Here is a 21,239-nt window from a genome sequence, read left to right as displayed (position 1 = left end):
AACTGGACACCCCATGTACCCTCTACAGGCTTACAAAAATGCCCCAGTGGTGAAGATTTAGGGGCCTTGTTGGTTAACTTTAAAAGGGTGCAAAAACATCCCAGTGGCAATGTGACTTTTGGGGAAAGTATGTAGCGCCTGTTCTTACTCTAGAGCTACAACAAGAATACATCTGGAATGCACCACACCTTTTAACAGACGAAACAAGGAAATATTGGAACAGTTGGTACAGAATGCTGGAACCCATTGGCAAAGGTTACCGAGTATTAAATTACCTTCTTCCAAAATACACGCCCAAATGACATACCTGGTCAAAGACTTCCTTCAAACATGGCTTCCAGATGTTTCTTTAGAGGAAGTACAGTTGTGCAATGTAAGTGGTCTTCAACTGATTTCAGTCACCAACCTCATTTGTGGTCTTCTCCATAGATGTAACATATAAAGATTGGCCAGGTTGTTCTGGGTGCCATCATGCCTTCGAGAGAGGTGGCAGCTGGGAGAGGAGTGACAAGTAGAAGGAGCGTCAACCCTCGAGGAAAAAACCTTTATACAGTAACATGTCTGAAGGTTTCACAGTAGAAGCAAAATAGAGGCAGAAATGCAGAATCTGCGGTGGCAAAACAATTGTGGTCTGTTGGCAAAACGGGGCAGGAAACAGCTCCAGCCTGCTGCTGAAGGTAAATCCTCCACTTTACCTGCAAATGTTTAATTTGGTGGTGCAGGAAAATCAGCAGCAATTCCATACCCACCCAAAAAAGCATTAGAGATGGGATTACCACCACTTTTTTCCTGCACCGCCAAATTTGTAATGCGGGCCATTGTCATAATGGGGCAAACCCGCTGCTCATTTCTCTAGCCCTATCTCCCCCTCTCAATATCACCTCGAAGCTAGTTTCTCACAGTGCTGAATTCACCAGATCAATCTTGGCATCCCCTTTCTGGATGAAACATGGTCTACTGTCTCTGGTACTACTGACCTAAAATCACAAGAACACTCAAGATTTGAGTACTTTTGAGCTGCAAGGTCCAACACCTGCTCCCTCTTTTCTTGAAGGGCACATGGGCATTGAGGGTGCCCAATTGACAGAAATATATTTTGTTGCAGATGGCGGTCACATTCCTTATGAGTCCCTCAAAGCAAGATGGCTGAGTTCCTCTTCTGGTGAAAGTAAAGAATAAAAAGCTTGAATTACATTTAAGGGAGATGAGGATGTACTTTCTTCATGTTGCAATGATTCTGGTAACTGTTTATTTCCCGGGGGGAGGGGCTAAACATTTTCTGACCTTTTCCATATGTTTCTGTTTGTCTTCGTACTTGTTGGGTGCTAGCAGGACCAGAGGTAAGTATCACAACTACAGGAGGCAGAATAGAAGAAAGCTCTGGGAGGATACGGGAGAACAGGCCAAATGAAGGCTGATTATTTAAGAAACCGGTGTTAAGAAAGGAAACTCTCTGCCAAAGGCAAAAAGATTGAATTAGTTGAAAAGTTGTTAAAGAACCAAAGTCTAGGGACTGGATCTGAAATGTCTGACTCTCTGGCAAATGTGGAAAGTATTGAGGATGATAATATGTCTGTCAATGATGAGTTGGAAGAGGTAGATGTGTCTCTAAATGTAAGCCTCTCTGCCCCCTTGCTTGCTCAGCAACCTCAACCCTTGTCCACTGAGACCCCCACAGGTCCTACACTCAGTCCTGAATTCATTGCTCTAGAGAAAATGAGGCTTGAACTGGAATTCAAACATTTAAATGCTCAAACTGAACACAAACACCAAGAACTTAAGCTCAGGGAAATGGAGTTGAATCATGAACTAGAAATGAAAAGATTGTCTCTTGAAAATGCTTCTCTCCCAGAGTCTTCTAGGTCTTCCAGTCCTAAGAGACCCTGTATGCCTAAAGAAATTGTGGGTATGTATGAGGTTAAGCTTGATATTTTGGATTGGTTAGCAATGTTTGAATATAACCATGGTATTCAAAGTCTTACAGGGAATCAATTGCTTCCCTTGCTCTTCTCTAGGCTACCCACTGTTGCATCTGATGTTGTGATGGAGTTGGGGGAGGTGGATAGGATGGATTATGAGTGTGTGAAGCTAGCTTTAATTGCTAGATTTGGGAAGACCCCTTCCCAGTACCATAAGAGGTTTAGGACCCTCATAAAGCATGATGGTACCCCTTGGGATACCTGGGTATGTGAGTGTTTGAAAAACGTAGATGGTTGGATTAAGGGTTACAGAGTAAACACTTATGAAGGAATGAGAAGTCTTGTTATGTTGGAGTCTATTTTTGATGTCTGCTCTCCTGAGCTCAGACAGCACTTGGCTGATTCTAAGGATATAGATCCAAAGAAGCTAGCTAAAGCTGCTGACTTGTGGGTTGCCAACAGGGCTACTCACAAGGATTCTGGGGCTACTCAGACAAAGGATGAGGGGAAACAGCCAAAGAAAGATAACAAAGAGAATTCTAATACCTCCAATCCAAAAGAGGGCCACAAACAGCAACATAAGGGTAAACCACAAAGGAAACCAAATCAGGCTAGTGCACCATCTGGAACCAAACCAGATGGAGGTCAGAACAAACCCCCATTCATCAAGACATTTGGGAAATGTTATGTTTGTGGGTCAACTGACCATGTGAAAGGGGATCTCAGATGCAAGGGTAAACCTTCAGAGGTCCACACTGTCTCCTTAGCCTTCTCCCCAGAGGATGAAGTACCTGTGGCAAGTGGAAACTTCCACCTACTGGCTGATGAACCCATGAGAGTCTCAGCTAGTGTTTCTTCTGTGTCCCTGGGCTTGTGGGAACAACAGAATTTAGATGACTATAATTCCATCCCAGATAATACTAAAGAGTATTACAAAGATAGTGTTCTTGTGAATGGTCAGTAAACCCCTGCTATCCGAGACACTGAAGCCAGCATAACTGTCGTGGATGAATCATTTTTCAAGGCGGAGGATGTTGCTAAGGCACCCAAATGCCTCACCAAGTTAGCTGGAGGCCCTGTGCAAATGCTTCCCCGGTTACCAGCTCTCCTCTAGTGTAATGATATGACTGTCAAAATACCTGTTAGTGTGCAGAGTGAAGTGCCTGGGAGAGTCCTGTTGGGTAATGACCTGAAACTTCTGGAGTTGTGTCAAGCACCCCCAGGCCTCCCAGTAAAAGGAAACAGGAGCTCACTAGGTCTGCAAGGGAGAGAACCTTGAGAGGCTCTCCAGAGGAGTTGATAGAGGAAACTATCATTCCCACTCCACAGGAGTTGCTCAGGGCCATTTCTAAGAAAACAGAGGCAAAGGGGAAAGCCAAGACCTCCAAAACAAAAGTCAGCCAGCACCCCTGTGCTACCAACAAGGACATCCCCACGATTGTCCAAAGTCACACCTTTGACTCCTACACCTGCAACCTTGTGTGGTTGAGCCAGTATCTGAAGAATCAGATCTGGAGGAAGATACTGTCTTAGTTGGAGATCTTGACCCTGTTGACCATCCTGAGCTGCAGTTCTCTGGCAGAAGGTGGACCCAACCGGGCAGACTTTAGCAAAGGACAGAAAGAGTGTCCTACTCTTGAAGGTCTTCGACAACAGACTGCTAGCCAACTTGATGGGCAAGAAGTTGGCAAGCACAGGTTGAGCTGGGAAGATGGCCTCTTCTACAGTGAACCGACTGAGTCTATCCCTGGGGACTGCAAAATAATTGTAGTGCCCCTTGCCCCTTGCCAACAGACTCCAGTTCCTACAGTTAGCCCACAAGATACCTTTGGCTGGTCACTTGAGTTTCAAGAAGACCAAGGAAAGGCTCTCTCTCTACTTCTACTGGCCTAAGATGAGTTCAGAAGTTGACACATTCTGTAGGAGCAGTCACACTTGCCAAACCTCTGGCAAGAGTGGAGCCAAGAATGTGGTGGGAGTTCCTTTTGAGAGGATGGGCATTGACATTGTCGGTCCCCTTGACCCTCCCACATCTTCAGGGAGCAGGTTTATCCTGGTTGTAGTAGACCATGCTACAAGATACCCAGAAGCCATACCTATGAAAACTGTTACGGCTCAGGCTGTGGCTAAGGCTCTACTTGGTATTTTTACCAGAGTAGGGTTTCCTAAGGAAGTGATATCCGACAGGGGATCCAATTTTATGTCCCACTACATGCAAGCCATGTGGAAAAACTGTGGTGTCACTTACAAGTTCTCTACAGCCTACCATCCACAGACAAATGGACTGGTAGAGAGGTTTAATCGTACGATGAAGAGCATGATAGCTGCTTTAGAAGAACCCCTTAAGAATAAGTTGGACCTTCCACTGCCATGCCTTCTCTTTGCATATAGAGAAGTCCCTCAGGAGGGAGTTGGTTACAGTCCCTTTGAACTTCTCTATGGCCATCCAGTCAGAGGCCCCATTGGCCCTGATAAAGGAGGGGTTGTTGAGTGCTCCTTCCCCCAAGCCAGTGAGAGTGACTGACTATGTGATAGGTCTCCGGAGGAGAATGTCACACATGATGGCAGAAGCAAATGATAACTTAAAAGCAGGTCAGGCTCTGGTCAAACATTGTCATGTCCAGAAGGCCAGCTTGGTTGGGTTTACTCAAGACCAGCTTGTATTAGTTATGGTGCCAACAAGGCAGAGGGCCTTGCAGGACAAATGGATAGGACAAGGTTGTAGGCAAACTTGTAGAGGTGAACTATTTGGTGGACTTAGGCAGACCTAAGGAGGCTCCCAGAGTCTTTCACACCAACCGTTTAAAGGCTTATGTCTCGAGACCAGAAGTAGGAGCTTTGTTTCTAGCTTCAGCTCAAGAGGAAGAGGAGAGTGAAGGAGTTAATCTCTCTTCTCAGCTGTCTTCTGAACAACAGGAGGAGTGCAAAGTTCTGATGAATCAGTTTGCCTCCCTGTTTTCACTAACACCAGGCTTGACCCCTTGGAGCCAGCATGATATTCTCACTGGTGACTGTTTAGCTGTGAAAAGCAGAGGTTACAGAATGTCAGAGCATGTCAGATCCCACATCAAAGGAGAGGTCAACAAGATGCTTGATCTCGGTGTTATAGAGCCATCTACAAGTCCATGGTCTAGTCCAGTTGTTCTAGTACCAAAGGCAGGATCCAAGGAGTTGAGATACTATGTGGACTATAGAGCTCTATATGCAGTCACTTAGACTGATGCCCATCCTTTGCCAAGGACAGATGAACTGGTGGATAGACTTGGCTCAGCCAAGTACCTCAGTACATTTGATCTAACCTCAGGCTATTGGCAAATAGCACTGACAGACCATGCCAAGGAGAAAACTGCATTTTCCACCCCAGCAGGCCTCTACCAATTCAAGGTTATGCCTTTTGGACTAACAAATGCACCTGCTTCATTTCAAAGGATGGTTAATAAAGTTCTGAATGGGATGGAGGACTTCTGCATGGCATACTTGGATGACATTGCAGTGTTCAGCCCTACATGGACAGAACATATTGATCACCTGGGATATGTTTTGCAGGCTCTTGAGCAGGCCCAGCTGACCATAAAGGCAAGCAAATGTCAAATTGGTCAGAGTAAAGTGGTCTACCTTGGTCATGAGGTAGGATGAGGTGAAATAAGGTCATTGCCCAGCAAAGTACAAGCTGTGCAAAACTAGGCCATCCCTACTACTCAAACCCAAGTGAGAGCTTTCCTAGGTCTCACTGGGTACTACAGGAATTTCATAGAGAACTATGGGTCCATACCTTCTCCCTTGAATGTGATCCCTCCAAAATTCCCTAAAAAGGTTAGATGGAATGGGGAGTGCCCTCAAGCCTTTGAAAACCTGAAGAAAGCCCTTTGTCAAGCTCCAGTCCTAAGAGCTCCTGATTATCACCAACCCTTCATTGTGCAGACAGATGCCTCCAATATCGGTATAGGTGCAGTCCTTAGTCAACTGGATGAGAAAGGTAGGGAGAACCCCATTTGCTTCATCAGTAGGAAACTGAAGGAGCCAGAAACAAGGTGGGCAACCATAGAGCGTGGATGTTTTGCCATTGTGTGGTCTCTGAAGAGGTTTAGAACATACTTGTATGGATCTACCTTTGTGATTCAAATAGACCACCAACCCTTGAGATGATTAATGCAAATGAAAGGGGAGAACCCAAAACGTCTAAGGTCAATCTGCCTGCAAGGGTTTGATTTCACCATTGAGCACAGAGCAGGATGTCACCACCAAAATGCTGATGGTCTCTCTAGGATGTTTTTAACTGACTATAGGTAGAGATTCATCCAGGAGTGGATTACATACTCCTGTCCCTTGGTCTGGGGGGGGGGGCGAGTTTTAGGGAGAATTCTCATAAATGGCTGATTTCCCTTACCAAATGAGTCCCTTAGCAGCTTTGCTGGATTTCTAGGATTTATTTTTTTCACCTGGTAAGAGTGTGAGCCTTTTTCCCACTCTTACATGTGTTTTGATGTGTGTGTTTTCACTTTCTGTGTTATCTTGAGCACTGGAGCCTCACCTACTCTATGGCCTCATATTTTCATGTGTGTTACACAGCACATTCAGTGCAGTGACACAGGGTTGTCTTTGAGACTTCCCACTGGCTCAATTTTTCTGGGGCTGACTACTGTCCCCCAGAAAAGGTAAAGTTGTCATTAACTTTATTTTAGTCACTTTAAACCACAGACCCAGTACACCCCATCTTCCATGGAGTATTGGAAAGGTTTAACTCTTATCAAGACTTGGCTGGTGGCAGTGGTAACTACCCTGACTCTTCTACGGCGGTTATCTTATATAACAATGGTATTGTTTCAGGCTATTATATTAGCCTCAAACGTAAACCCGCTTGACCAAATACATTTTATTTTGGCTCCGGCTGGGTTTATTTCGCCATTTCTTTTTGTTAAAGTCTTTCTCGTGTTTTTCTCTATGCGCCAAACCGGGGATGATTCCTTTGTTCGCCGTCTTTTCGCGGGCTTCTGCACAGAAGCCCACCTTAAGGTGCCCGAAAGTCTAGGTAGGCGGATGTGAGGGAGGGATCTTCGGACCCCTGCCATGGGTTCCCTATGTAACCCAAGTCGCACTCCTGTTTGATTGGCTGAGGGGACTGTCCTTGCCAGGACAGCCACCCTGCTGTGTGATTGACAGCCAGGCTGTATGAATGGGAAAAACTGCATAAAAAGCAGGTCTCTGGGACTGGAAAGGCAGAGTCGCCACTGGAACGAAAGAACCAACGAGGAGCTGATGGAAGAGGACCCCTACCACGACTGAACTGCCCTGTGAAGCCCTGCTGCAGGTCCGAATCTTCAGAATCCGACGACAGAGAAGATCCTCCAGGAAACTTCTTCTCTTGAGCTGGTGGGACCAACCAGTTCGCTCAAATTGCAAGCCAGGACCCCTCCTCTGGTTGAATTCGCTGTACAGAGCTACAGTGGGCCGGATAGCCAGGAAGGTCAGACCCTGCTTGGGTTTTAAGGAGCGCACCTTTTATTCGTTGCTTTGCTCTGCTGCTGGTTTCTTCCCTGAGTAGTGCAGGACCCTCCAGTCTTTCTACTTCTTGTCAGTCCGACAGTCGCTTCAGGAACCGTGAGCCTGCAGGAACTACCAGGAACGTCTCTGCCTCAGCTACAGCTTCCTCTCCGTTTTAAGGTACTGTGCAAATTCGCTTGATCGTTTTGCTCAACCGCGGTGAAAGTGTTTGAAATCTTTCTCCAATCCGAGGGCTTGTCCTTCTCTTCTCTTTGAACTACATTTTCTATCAAACAACCTCGTCTGTCAACCGTGCCACAATCTTTACAGCGAACTACCCTGAACTTTGTGATCTTGAGCAAAAGACTTTTGACCCATTGACTTTGGCCTTAAGCCTTTTCTACCTGATTCTATCACTGTAGTTCCTCTTGTTCAATTGCCCTGAGTACTTACCTGTTGGTTTGATTTAATTCATAATAACTTTGTCTTTCCCTCCCTTTTTAAATTGCTGGAGTGCCATTTTGCTCCAACTTCATTTGTGAGCTTAACTTGTCTGGAATTTAAGGGACATGGTGTGGTGTATTAAGAGTGTGAATTTTAGACTGCTTATAATAGTGTTATGTTATACAACTGAAGAGTGAAATAAATGTATATTCTTTTACTTGAAAACCTTGAGTCAGTGTTTGCCTGAATCATAGAAATTGCTGTACTTTGTGTAACTATCTGATACTGCTCACTTACTCTTGAGATAAGTCTGGCTGCTCAGCCATCGCTACCACTTTAACTGGGATTTATGTGATCACTGCGACGGCCGAAAATGACAACTTTTTCTTTTTTAACCCTTTACATCACATATATATGCGGGGGAGACCCCCGCAGCCCCCCATATTAATATCATACTCTAAACCCCCCCATATATATATATATATATATATATATATATATATATATATATATATGGTGTAAGGGGGGGTTAAAAAATAAATCAAAAGTCAGCATTTTCGGCCGTCGCAATTCCCAGGTCGACATTTTTGTACAATTCCCTTTAACTGTGTAGTACAGGCTTGTACCAAAGGTGAATGTGTCCTGTCACTTGTAGTCTTAATTGTGTGTGGTGTTCCCAAAGGGTACTGCATATAATTCTGCCTAACACTGTGTAATTGCTCAATATACAGCATTCAGGCGCTGACAGCAAAGAACTAGCTGTGGATGCTGTGCCGGGGACGGTAGTGTACCATCTCTGTGGCTGCTGGCTCGCGAGGGGATGTATGCCACCTAGGCATGGCTGAGAGCGCTTTCTCGCTGAGAGACCCTGAGAGTAGGAAGGCGGCGGTGCAACTGTTGCTCCGGTGTGGCCCTGGGATGGGCTGCTGGATAGCTGAACTCCTGTGGGCTCTAGCCCTCCCGGGAGGGCGCCAATGGATGCTGCAAGGAACACAGGAGCAACCCAATACTGATGGGGCTGTGGTCAGTTTGGCGGTGCGACCAGTGTTACTGGGGAGGACCGGCGCCGCGGTGAAGGATCGCTGGTGGCGCCTCTCGTTCAGCGGCTGGAGGCGCACAGGTGAGGAGGCGGGAGCGGATAGTGCTGTAGAATCACCTTTGGCTCCATACTGATTGGGAACCATGGGGCCGTGTATAGCCCACAAATAACTGTCATTTGGTGCCCACATAATGCGGGTGCAGTCGGCACGCAGTAGTCCTGGGCGGGACCAGCCCTACATATTTAGTGAAACCGCGGTGGGCCAGGTGGTCGCCAGGCTGCCAGGGGCCACTTCCAAATGCTGTGAAAGAAACCAGGAAAGAAGCCAGCATCTAAAACACAGTACTCACCTGTACAGCAAAGTTTTGCGGCGGGGAGTTCAATGCAACTCTCAGGCATGGAGTCTGCTGCTGGAGAGACTAATGGGAAACAACAAGGGGCTTCAGTTGTTGATTGCCCATCTAACAGTGACCTCAAACAACTGATACTAGAGGGCAATTAACGCATCTCGCAGCAAATCGGCCCGCTATCACAGGGTGTTGCACTGATCTGGCAGCATATGGAAAACTTGAAAGAGATAGTGGCTCAAGTAGAGCAGCAGGTCTCAGTGGTTCAGGATTCGCTTGCAAGTGAGATGAAGGACGCTGCTGGCAAGAAATGTGAATTTGCTGAGCTCCAGCACAAGGTCACTGGCCTAGAAGACAGTTGACGCCGGAACAACATTCAACTTTTGGGTTTGCCAGAGGGCACTGAAAAGGGAAATCTTGAGAAATTCCTTGAGGACTTCTTGCACAATATATGATGCATGAGGATGAGCTACGTCGGTTGATCATGGATAGGGCACATAAAATTCCAGCGCAGAGTCCCATACCTGGGGCACCACCAAGAACTATTATTATGAAATGCAAGCGGCAGCCAGAGCTCATAGAGAGATCACATATAAATGCAGCAGGACTGTGACTATATCCTGGTTATAGTATAGCATGGGCAGTCATTTAAAAGGGTAAAAGGTTATTGCGTGATAGAGAGCTAAAATATGCATTGTTACCACCTGCACAGCTGCGAGTTGATGTGAATGTCAAGAGGCATTTTTTCACAGATCCGAAAGAGGCTGCACGATTTGTTGAGACACTATCTGAGCACCGTTAGGCCTACAGCTGTGACTGATTCCTTTGGTTTGGCCACCGACCTGCATGCTACATTCGGAGACAATATGTAAATGACTGAATGGTTTAAATCGATCTGGTGATGAAGGAGTGTCCACCTAGCAGCAAGTGCATATTCGCAGCATAAGTTAAGGGCGTTGATAGCTTGAAGATTGAGGAAGCGTCTGTGGCGCATGAGAATACACAGGCTGCTTTATCAACGTGATTATATGCTGTGCGCATGCCCTCCTGCGGGCCCGGGGAGGTCGTCCGGCTCGTCGCCCGACTTGAGCGGATGGTTGGCTCAGTGGATTCCACGTCAAGTTGTTCATTTTTTTATATTTTTTGCGGTAATGGCCTGGATCACAGCTCTTGAGGTTGATGATGGCCTATTTTTGCTTCAAAGGTTGGGGTACGGACGCACGAGTGGGAATGGGACGTTTTGGGTCATGTTTTGTTGGGGTGACGATTTCATTCGCAAGTTGGTTTCACAGGCGACAACCCAAACTATTGACAAAGTGAGGATAGGGCACGATACTGTGGAAGTGATGTTGGCCACTGTAGTTAGGAGTGAAAGATGGGTGAGGTGGAACACCAAATGTATTAACAATGTAATTAAAACATCTCATACCGAAGGCATCATAGAAAAGAGATTGCTATGTTACAAGAAACGCTCCTCACGGGCACTGAGTATATTAAACTGAATAATAAGATGACTTTTCTACTCATCCTTTTCGTCAGCAGCCAGAGGGGTGGTAATCTGGATGGCGTCAACGGTTCATTTTGAACTGCAAAAACTATTTTCTGATGACTCTGGCAGATATGTCGGGGCTAGAGATCTGTTGAATGACAAAAAGGTGTTTTCTCTCCTGTGCGCCCAATATAGATGACCCTGGTTTCTTCTACATGATGTCCCAGATACTGTTGGATCAGCTGGGAAATGTGATTATATTATAATTATTATTATCATATGGGGGCGATTTGAATTGTATACCCGACACAAGGCTCCAGGAGATCGGGTCGCTCACTGGGACTAGCATCTAGGTTGCTATTGACGCTCATGTCCTGACAAATTTCAACTGAGAGATGTGTGGAGGGACAACCACCATGACATGGCTGGATATTCATACTGGTCACAAACGCATATATTGATATGGTGTTTATGAGTACAGCTCAGGTGCATAAGGTGAAGCAAGTTGAATTCCTGAACAGATCTTCATCTGACCACTCCCCACATCTGCTGATGTTGAATTTGGGTGGAGCCACTATGTCCCTACACAAATGGAGGCTGCAACCCCTCAACCCCCTTTGCAGGATGTGGTGTATAAACACATGAACACATGTTTGGAGATGAGATAAGGGAGTTCTTTGAACAAAATAGGGGCTCAGTTATTTCTAGCGGAACACTATAGGAGGCATTTAAAGGCATGGTCTAGTAAAACATTTTATTTAAAAAATAGATAGGCAACATAAAAAAAAAAATACTAGCATTCTCTTTTTTAAATCTTCCTATGTAAAATTTTGAGCTATTCAAGCTCAAAATTCGCAAAAGCAAGCACATGGGCGCATCCATTTTGTGAAATGGATGCCCTCCTGTGCTGGCTTTTGCGGCACTAATGAAGGAAAAGCCAGCCAGCTGTAGTAAACAAAAGCTACCGCTGGGTGGCTTTCCCTTCATTAGTGCTGTACGTGGAGGACGGGCACCGGAGACCAGAGCAGGAAAGCTGCAGCTGAATCTCGGTAAGTGCTATTTATTTAAATAAATAAAAAATAAGCACTAGCTGCGTTTTTTTTTCTAAGTTTTCCGGGCTGGAGGAGCCCGGAAAACTTAGAAATAAAACCGCAGCTTTAAAAACGTTGTATTTATGTTTGCGGTCGCTTTTGAAGTGACCGCAAACATAAATACAACGTTATTGTGTTGGAAAACGCTGCGGTTTTTCTTTCCAAGTTTCTCAGGCTCCTCCGGCTCGCAGGAGCCTGAAAAACTCGGAAAGAAAAACCGCAGCGTTTTCCAACACAACCGCGTTGTGTTTCTGCCTGAATCTGCTTTCCCATTTGGGGCTCTCGGGCTCCCCATGGGGAGCCCGAGAGCCCCAAATGGAAAAGCAGATTTAGGCAGAAACAACGTGGCATTGCGGAAAACAACCGCGTTGTTTCTGCCAGAATCTGCTTTCCCATTTGGAGCTCTCGGGCTCCCCACGGGGAGCCCGAGAGCCCCAAATGGGAAAGCAGATTTAGGCAGAAACAACGCAGCATTTAGCATTTCTCATTTGGGGCTCTCGGGCTCCCCACGGGGAGCCCGAGAGCCCCAAATGGGAAATCAGCTGTATGCAGAAACACTACGCGGCATGTAAACACAACCGCGTTGTGTTTCTGCCTGCTGTGGCTTTCACTTTGGGTCTCCGGTGCTCCTCTGCGGTTTTTCTTTCTGGGTTTCTCAGGCTCCTCCGAGCCGGAGGAGCCTGAGAAACTTGGAAAGAAAAACCGCAGCGTTTTCCAACACAATAACTTTGTATTTATGTTTGCGGTCGCTTCAAAAGCGACCGCAAACATAAATACAACGTTTTTAAAGCTGCGGTTTTATTTCTAAGTTTTCCGGGCTCCTCCAGCCCGGAAAACGTAGAAAACAAACCGCAGCTAGTGCTTATTTAAAAAAATAAATAAATAGCACTTACCGAGATTCAGCTGCAGCTTTCCTGCTCTGGTCTCCGGTCCCCGTCCTCCGCGTACAGCACTAATGAAGGGAAAGCCACCCAGCGGTAGCTTTTGTTTACTACAGCTGGCTGGCTTTTCCTTCATTAGTGCCGCAAAAGCAAAAGCCAGCACAGCAGGGCATCTATTTCACAAAATGGATGCGCCCATGTGCTTGCTTTTGCGAATTTTGAGCTTGAATAGCTCAAAATTTTACATAGGAAGTTTTAAAAAAGAGAATGCTAGTATTTTTTTTTTTATGTTGCCTATCTATTTTTTTAACACATTTTTTTACTAGACCATGCCTTTAAGTTCACCATCCTTGGGTCCCTGATGTCCAAAACCTGGTGGGTGAGACATGCGCTGAGTAAGGAAATCAGCGAGTTAGAAAGAAAAATACAAGTCTTGGACGCCATGCACCATGCAGACCCAACAGTCTCTTGCACAAATTGCACAAGCGCAGGTTGAATTGAAAACAACACGAGACAGGTTAAGCAAATTTGAGTTTCACCAATACACTAAGTACCAACATGAGTTTGGGGACAAGGCAGGGAAATCCCTATCTTGGATGACAATGAAGGTACCTACACACAAATTGAAACATCTGTGGGAAATTTCACATTTGACCTGCAATTGATTAATGATGCATTCAGGGAGTATTATACTGGATTGTACATGGGAAAGAATGGAACTGATGTGAGGCCGGGCATCGACTACGTGATGGGCGTCCACTTGCTGTGGGTAGCCCATACTGACTACTTGACTCTAGAGGAACCTATAACCACGCAGGACATTCAATGGGCAATTTCACATCTCCCAACTGGTAGGGCACCAGGGCCAGACGACCTGCCTGCCGAATTTTATACCACATTCAGCAAGATTTTAATCCCTCAGCTGTATGACATGTATATGGAGGCTCTGGAGATGGGTAGACTGTCGTCCACACTGAGAGCTACGATTATTGTGCTATTGAAACCAGGCAAGCCTGAGGTCAAGTGCAGTTCCTATACACCTCTCTCTTTGATAAATACAGATGTAGGGAGGCCACAAGGGGGCGCAGGCAAAATGGCTGCCTAGGGGCTGCGCTCCGACCCTTGCCCTGGCAAATTGTGGGAGTTTTGACAGAGTTGTGGTGTTTGGGACCCTCCACAGAGGGGGTATTTGAGTGCTGTAGCCAGTGGGCACAGAGGTGGCACCGGAGGAAAGCTGTCACCACCCCAATAGTAGGAGAGGTGGGGTGACGGATTGGAGGCCTGCGCTGTCTGTGTTGCGAGCTGCCTGGTGGGGGAGGAGCGGTGTTTCCTGCCCGCTGTTGGTGGTCCATGCAGACACTGTGTGTGGGTTCTAGCCTGGGTCAGAGCCAAATGATAACAGCAGCCCCACTTGCTGGGGAGCTGCGGTGGCTCCCTCTTGACAGGGAGTGGTGTGGGGAGTGTCTGGGAATCCAGTGTTAGCTCGCTGGCTGTCAGCCCCGTGTCAGACCATTGCATCGATGAAAGAAGAGCGCTGCTTCTGCCGCACTGCGTCCCGCTCTCAGAAGGGCTTAGGGAGCAGCGAGCTCGGCAGCGGCAGGCATACAGACCTGATGCCTGTTGGAGGCACCTGGGGAGCCAAGTCTCCCAGGATCATTGGAGCCCTATCTCCGGGCATACTGGGAAAGTCCTTGCTGGCCACATGGAGCGGGCGCTGCAGGTCTGCACCCAGCAGGTGTGTGTAAAAAGGAGACAGTGGTGCTGGTGGACTGTGACTGGTCCTAGGGGAAAGGAAAAACTTGGAACCCCGGGTGTCACTGCTGTGGGAGACTGGAGGTGGCAATGCTGCGTGGGGCAGCTGCGGTGGCAACATCGATGTGTCAATTGGGAAGACGGCTGTATGGTGAATAGCAGTGGAGCCTGGGCGGTGCAGAGATCAGTGTGTAACTCCCATGGTGGAAGTGCAGCGGAACCCCCTTGTGAGGCAGGAGAAGTCCAGAGCTGGCCAGAGTGTGGAGTGAGCCCAAGGGGAAGGGTGGGCTTTGAGAAGCTTATTGAGGTGACTGCCTTGCAGCAGAGGGCCTCGGTAAAAGAGAGTTTGTTGGCCTGGTGCCCCTCATCGGTGCACAGAGACATTGGATCCAGAGAGGGCAAGGAACGGAGCATCTTGGCTCAATGCCTTCAACTGAAGAGGGAAGACACAGGTGGATGAGCTGGAGAGGTGCTCTTTCGCAGTATTGCTACCTGGACTGGGAGGAGATGACTCCACAAAGATCGGTACAATTAAAAGTGATATCCATCCTGGAAGAGATAATTGAAATGTGGACAGACATAGGAGCGAAGTAGGCAGATCTCTCGGTGAAGATGGTTACCCTGGAGGAGAGGGTGGAAGGGGTGGTGGCCAACCAGACCTTGGGGGGGATCGTGGAAGCACAGACTGAGGCACTTTTCCTGTAGGTCGAAAGACGGGAGGAGGAACTGCGCCACAAGGTGGACGGCATTGAGAACCGAGAGAGGTGGAACAACCTCTGGTTCTTTGGACTGCGGGAGTTGGAAAGGGAGTCCCCTGCTATCATGGAGCAGAAGATCCAGGAAATAATAGGAATGGTTCTGGGCTCCAAGGAGGGTGAATAGGCAACCCTGGACAGAGTGCATTGTGCTGGAGGAGGGAGCAGAGGACCGCACTGGCCCTCGCACGGTTGCACTATTACAGCAACAAGGGGAAAATCCTTGAGAAGGCACGACCCATGAGTGATATTGAGTACTGAGACTTTAAGGTGGCCATTTTCCAAGACTTGTCAGCCCACACGCTACTGATGTGTAAGAAATGTGGCCCTCTCACCAGATGGCTCCAGGAGAAGTGGGTGAAGTACAGATGGGGCTACCCATTTGCGTTAATGTTTGAGTGGGAAGGGGAGAGATACCAACTGGTCACGGAGGGCGAGGTTAAGTGCGTCATGGAGGAACTGATGGGGCCTAATGTGGAACCATCCAAGAGGAAGGCGAAAGTGGAGTGGGTCCTCGCAGAGAGCACAGAGGCCCGAAGGCCACTCTGGGAAGGTGCAAAGTTCACAGAGTCAGGACATTCCAGAGACTCAATACCCCATTGCCCCGGAAAGACGACACATGAAGGAGGCTTAGAGGGCAGCGCTGACCCTTATGTTTTTTGATGAGCCCCGGACCATGCTTCTGGGGTCTTCCTCAACCCCGGTTGAAGGGGGGGTGGGAAGATTGGGAGGGAGGATGCGTTTGTTCCCTGTGGGGTTCAGATTTGGCTTTCTAATGGTGTGTTTGGGCAGGTGGGGGGGTGGGAGGTAAGTGGGGGACTAAGTGGGGAGTTGGGGTTAAGGTGTTGGGGGTTGTGTTGGAATTTAGCTTGGGAGGCAGTATGGGCGGCACTGTGGGTTCTGGACGACAAGTGGGGAAGGTTGTGCGGCCAGGTGTTAGGCAGAATCCTGTGCAGTTCCCTTGGGGAACACTGCAAGAAGATTAAGACTACAGGAGTAAGCAGTAAACCCAATTGGTAGCAGTCTGCACCACCCAGATTTACCTGGTAGCTGTGGCTGAGCAGTCCGACATCTCTCAAGATGAGTACGGCAGTATACAGAGGATACACAATACGGCTAAAAACACAGTAGAGCAAGCAAACACTGACCAGAGCTTGGTATCAAAAGTATAAAATTATTTATTTAAAACACACTTTGAGAAATACACTAGCACTATAGATCAAAGCAAGTTCAAACACAGTCAGAAAAAGTATACACACCTCCCTTAATAATTATTAGACAAGTCTAGGTCAAAACACCACTATTTGTAAAAACAGATGTGAGCGCGTAACTTAGATGGCACTCCAATAATTAAATTAAAGGGAGAGAAAAAGACAGGTCATGAAAATAAAACAGCTCCCAACACTTTTCTAAGACCAAAACAAGTTAGTGAAGGCAGAGTCTACTGTAGAACCAAAGTTCATAGGCCAGGGCCACTTTAAATGGAGCAAGGTGAAATGTGCCCAAGATCACACAGTTTAGAAATGCATTCAAGTCTTTGTAAAAATGTTCAAAAGAGGTTGGTTTGATTTAGAAGGTAAAGTTAGTAGGTTTGGGGGCCAACCGAGTTGGAAAGCCAAGGATTTAAGGGTCACCTTTAGCAATGCGCAGAAAGTGGGGGCCAGGCAGAACACAGTACCTTAAAGAGTGAGGAAGCTCTAGCGGTGGCAGTTGTTCCTGGCAGCGGGTGCAGTCTGTGGTTTCGACCAGGGGAAGAGAAGATCTCGTCTAGGAGGAAACTTGGAGTCGTTGCACTGCCCAGGGATGAGACCAGCCGCGGAGTTCGTTCGGTTAAAAGGTGCGTTCCTTTTATTTGCGGTCACAGTGGTGAAGCTTGGCTTTCCGGCTGCCGGGGTGCTTGCCACTGGCGATTCGACCAAGAGACGTCCTGGATGGCGAAATGGCGAACTGGTTGTTCCCACCAGCTCAGAGGGAGAAGACTCTTACAGCAGAAGTTCTTGTCGTCGGGAAAGTGGCGAGGTTGTTGCAGCAGGGCTCCACTGGTGGTGTCGTCGTTGCAGATGGCTCAGCTTCTCCCCTCTTTGGATTTCCTAGGTCCTGTGGTGACTTCTGAAGTTCCAGTCCCAAAAGCCCTGCTTTTATGCAGAAAAACCCCCATTCAACAGCCTAGCTGTCACCCCTACATGCTAAGTGGTGAGCCGGGCGGCTCACCACTGGGCCAATCAGAACAGAGTGCGACTTGGGTTGCTAAGGCAACGCAGTCCAGGGTGCCAATTCCCCCACCCACACATCCTGTGGAACCCAGACAGAGTGGCACCAGTTGGAGGGCTTCTGTGGAGAAGCCAGCGAAAAAGTGGAACAACGGGCCCGACCTTGGTTGGAGTTACAGAGAAGGACACAAACGCCATTTTGGAAAAGAGTTCTGGTGGAAAGACCCAACCGGTGATTTTATATTAAATAAATAAACTGGCGGTATCTTTAACATTGCACCAAAGAAGTGCTGCGTTTAAAATCAATGGGAAAATCCCATAGGAAATATTCTGGTGGAATATTTTGCGTGGTAACCACTGCCACCAGCCAGAAACTCGACAAGGGGGGACTGGACAGTGCCGCCTTGGAAACAGACCCAGGGGCAATCTAATTAACCCCTTCCAGTACTTTCACAATATGATGGTTTGTACTGGTTCTGTTCACAATTTTGGACTAATAAAGCCAATGGTAACTTTACATGCCCTGGGAGACAGTGGTCAGTCCCAGGGTATGGATTCTATGTTTGGGCGTCACTATGACACCCCTGTGTTACTGCACTAAAACAGATGATACCCTATGGAGTAAAAGACCCCATAGCCCATAAGCACATACAAAGTCAAAGACATACCTCAAATCATGCCTGAGAGTGGGAGGAAAAGAGTCTCACTCTCAGCAGGAGAAAAAAACAAACCCCAAAAATCCAGCAAAGCTGCTGGGGGACTCACTAGGTTTGGGAAATTAGCCTTATAAGAGAATTCTCCCTAACACCAGGGCAGGGGTTAGGCTGGAGTGATCAGGATGCCCGGACACACGGTCGAACGCCTCAGACAGGGGAGGGGGGAAGTTAAGTGGGGAAGTTCTGAGTGGGGGGTAAACGGAAGGGGGACCTCATCAGGTGGCTAACACAGAAGGGGCAGGGTAGGGTATCTACCAGGGGACCCTAAGGACATACTGTAAAAGGTAAATAAGAGATCGTTATCCAGAAACATGTTCCGTAAGCAGCTCCTGGCAGTCCTCTTTCTGCAGGAGACCCATTATAAGCAGGGGGCGGAATCCACAATAAAGGGTGAAGACATCGCCAAGACTTATTGGGCCTCTCATAAGGTTCGCAAGAAGGACGGGGTAGGTATCTTAGTGGGGAAAACATTTTGGATGACAGAGGTCCAGATCAGGAGGGGACTAGGGGGACGGTTCTTGGGGATAAAGGATCTCTACGAGGGAGTACAGATTACACTGGCCACATTGTACGCATCCAAGCAAGGAAAGTGAGATTCCTGCACCAGATCTTTGCAGTGCTGGAAGGCTGGGCAGAAGGGGCCACGATCCTGGGGGATGATTTTACTCTAGTGGCTGACTCAGAGTTAGATTGGTGGTTGGCAAAGGGGTGAGGCCCAAGGATGACGGGTAATGAAAATATTGACTTTCGGAACCTCCTTCAAGATTACTACTGGGCGGACGTCTGGTGGGGTCACTTTCCAGGGCAGGGGGGCTATACATTCTTTTCCCCTCCGCATCAGTCGTACTACAGGATAGACCTACTGCTGGTTCCGCGGGAGCAGGCGGAAGAGGTAAGGGGGCCTAAAGTTGAGGTGATAACTTGGTAGGATCAATAACTAGCAGTGGCGGAGTGGAGGGTGGCAAAACCACCTCCAAGGCAGCCATGCTGGAGGTGCAGTGACATGTTGATGAGAGATCGTATGTTTCCGGGACTTCTTGGTGAAAGAGATAGGGGCGTACTTTGAAGCCAACAACAACGGGGAAGTGCACATGGCTACTGTATGGGAGGCAGGTAAGGCTACAGTCAGGTGATAACGTATAGTGAAATGGGCGCAGATGAAAAGAGAGAGGGGGTTGGTTGAGGGCAGACTTTGGGAGGAACTGAAAGCTTTAAGGTCTCAGCTAGTCCAGAAGGACACTGATAGGGAGAGGCTACTGGGAGAGATGAGGGACACAAGGCAGGAGCTCCACTCAGTGTCAATAGGCGAGGTGGTGAAGAAGATGAGATTTTTTCGCAGCAGAAATATTACGAAAAGGGCGATGCTGTCGGTACGTTTCTGGCGAATAGGGTGAGGGGCTGCAGGATGGAGAAGAGAGTAGACAGGTTACGCGGAGCTGACAGGGTTATGATGCATAGAGGGGTGGACATCCCGGCTCAATTTGCGACTTATTATCAAAAGCTCTACGCCAGACCGGTAGACGCAGTCTGAGATGCGCGGCTACCTCAACAGTTTACAGCTCCCCAAACTCACGGCGGCGGAAGGTGAAGCTCTAGAGGAGGAGGTAACACGGGAAGAGGAATTGCGGGCCATCCAAAATGTAAAGACGGGCAAAGCCCCTGAGAAGAATGGGTTCACCGCAGACTTCCACAAACAGTACCAGTCCCTATTGGTGTCACCCCTGGCCAAGTTGTTTAACTCTGTCGTTGGGGAAGGCACCATACTGCTGATGTTTCTTCAGGCCTTTATAGCGGTAATCCCCAAACCAGGGAAGCACCATACCAACTGTTCCTTGTACAGGCCCATCTCTTTACTAAATGGGGATGCAAAATTCTTTGCCAGGGTGCTTGGGTCTTGCCTTGAGTCCTGCCTCTCGAGGGTTGATTCCTGTGGACCAGAGAGGCTTCATTATGCACAGGCAGGGTGCTGATAACTTGTGTAACACGCTTCACATTTTCAACACGCTAGTGGTGGCGAGAGAGGGGACCCTAAGTCTTGCCCTAGATGCTGAGAAGGCTTTCGATCGAGTGAGTTGAGCCTTCATGGGGGAGGTTCACTCCGCCATAGAGATGGGCTTGAGATGGTTGGGGTGGATCACGGCTTTATACTCGAAACCGACAGACAGGGTAGTGGAAAATGGGAGCGCGTCGCAGGACTTCCCGCTACATCATGGTATGAGACAGGGGTGTCCGCTCCCTCTGTTGCTTTATGCATTATTTATGGAGCTGTGAGCTATAGGGGTGAGGAAAGACAAGGGAATAGGGGGGATCCCGATAGGGGGGGGGCTAATATAAAAACTCAGTCTCTTCGCAGACGATGCCCTGCTCTACATCACTAATCCAGCCCAGTCAGTACCGCGTTTGCTGGAGAGTTTAGTGGGATACGGGAACAATCCGTCTTTAAAGTTAACCTGGAGAAATCAGAGGCCTACATCGCTGGGGGGGTTGTCAGTGGTAGAGAGGGAATACAGAATGCCCCTGCCTATCTAGCTGAGAAGATCATCCCCATCACTTCTGCCAGACCCATCCGCTCACATCTCGCCAGCATGATATTTGTCCCCACTTTCAACAGAGCTAAAGCAGGAGGGGCTAGCTTCCAACATTTAGCACCCAAACACTGAAATGCCTTGCCCACAGCCCTCAGAAACAAAGCATCCTACACTACCTTTCACAAAGTTCTTAAAACTAAACTGTTTAATTAATTTGCCTAAGATCTGTCTTAACCCTGTTCCAATGTAGCCAAGGGATACACTGCATACCTTGCTTCGCAAAACTTATCCTCACTGTATATTGTACGCTGTTCTCAAATGTCTGCATTGTCTTCTCTCTGTACTACCATCGCAACTAAGTAAGTTCTCTGCAACAGCGCCACAATGCCTAAGGGCCGATGTGCGCTTTACAAATACAACTAAAAAAATAAAAAAGGGGTTGCTGTTTCAGACCCAAGAGGACTCAACGATATCTGGGGTTATAGGTTTCGCGTCACTATGGGGATCTCTTTACTAAGAAGTAACTACTTGCAGTTGTGGTCTGCAGTGCAGAAGGATATGGAGAGGTGGGCGAGGTTGAAGCTTTC

The 21,239-nt window shown here is 47.9% G+C and overlaps 1 protein-coding gene across 1 annotated transcript in view; it reads right to left on the bottom strand.

The window, feature by feature from the left end:
* Window positions 1–313: 313 nt before the first annotated feature.
* LOC138472746 (mucin-17-like) overlaps window positions 314–21,239 on the bottom strand; it is a 488,838-nt gene continuing 467,912 nt past the window's right edge. Inside the window, exon 2 of the mRNA XM_069611068.1 lies at window positions 314–493. The gene's annotated coding sequence lies outside the window, so the exon portion shown is untranslated. The remainder of the gene's footprint in view (window positions 494–21,239) is intronic.

Source organism: Ambystoma mexicanum, chromosome 8 (genome assembly GCF_040938575.1).
Source record: "Ambystoma mexicanum isolate Mex_15411 chromosome 8, UKY_AmexF1_1, whole genome shotgun sequence".
NCBI lineage: Eukaryota > Metazoa > Chordata > Amphibia > Caudata > Ambystomatidae > Ambystoma > Ambystoma mexicanum.
This window is presented reverse-complemented; position numbering and strand designations above follow the sequence as displayed.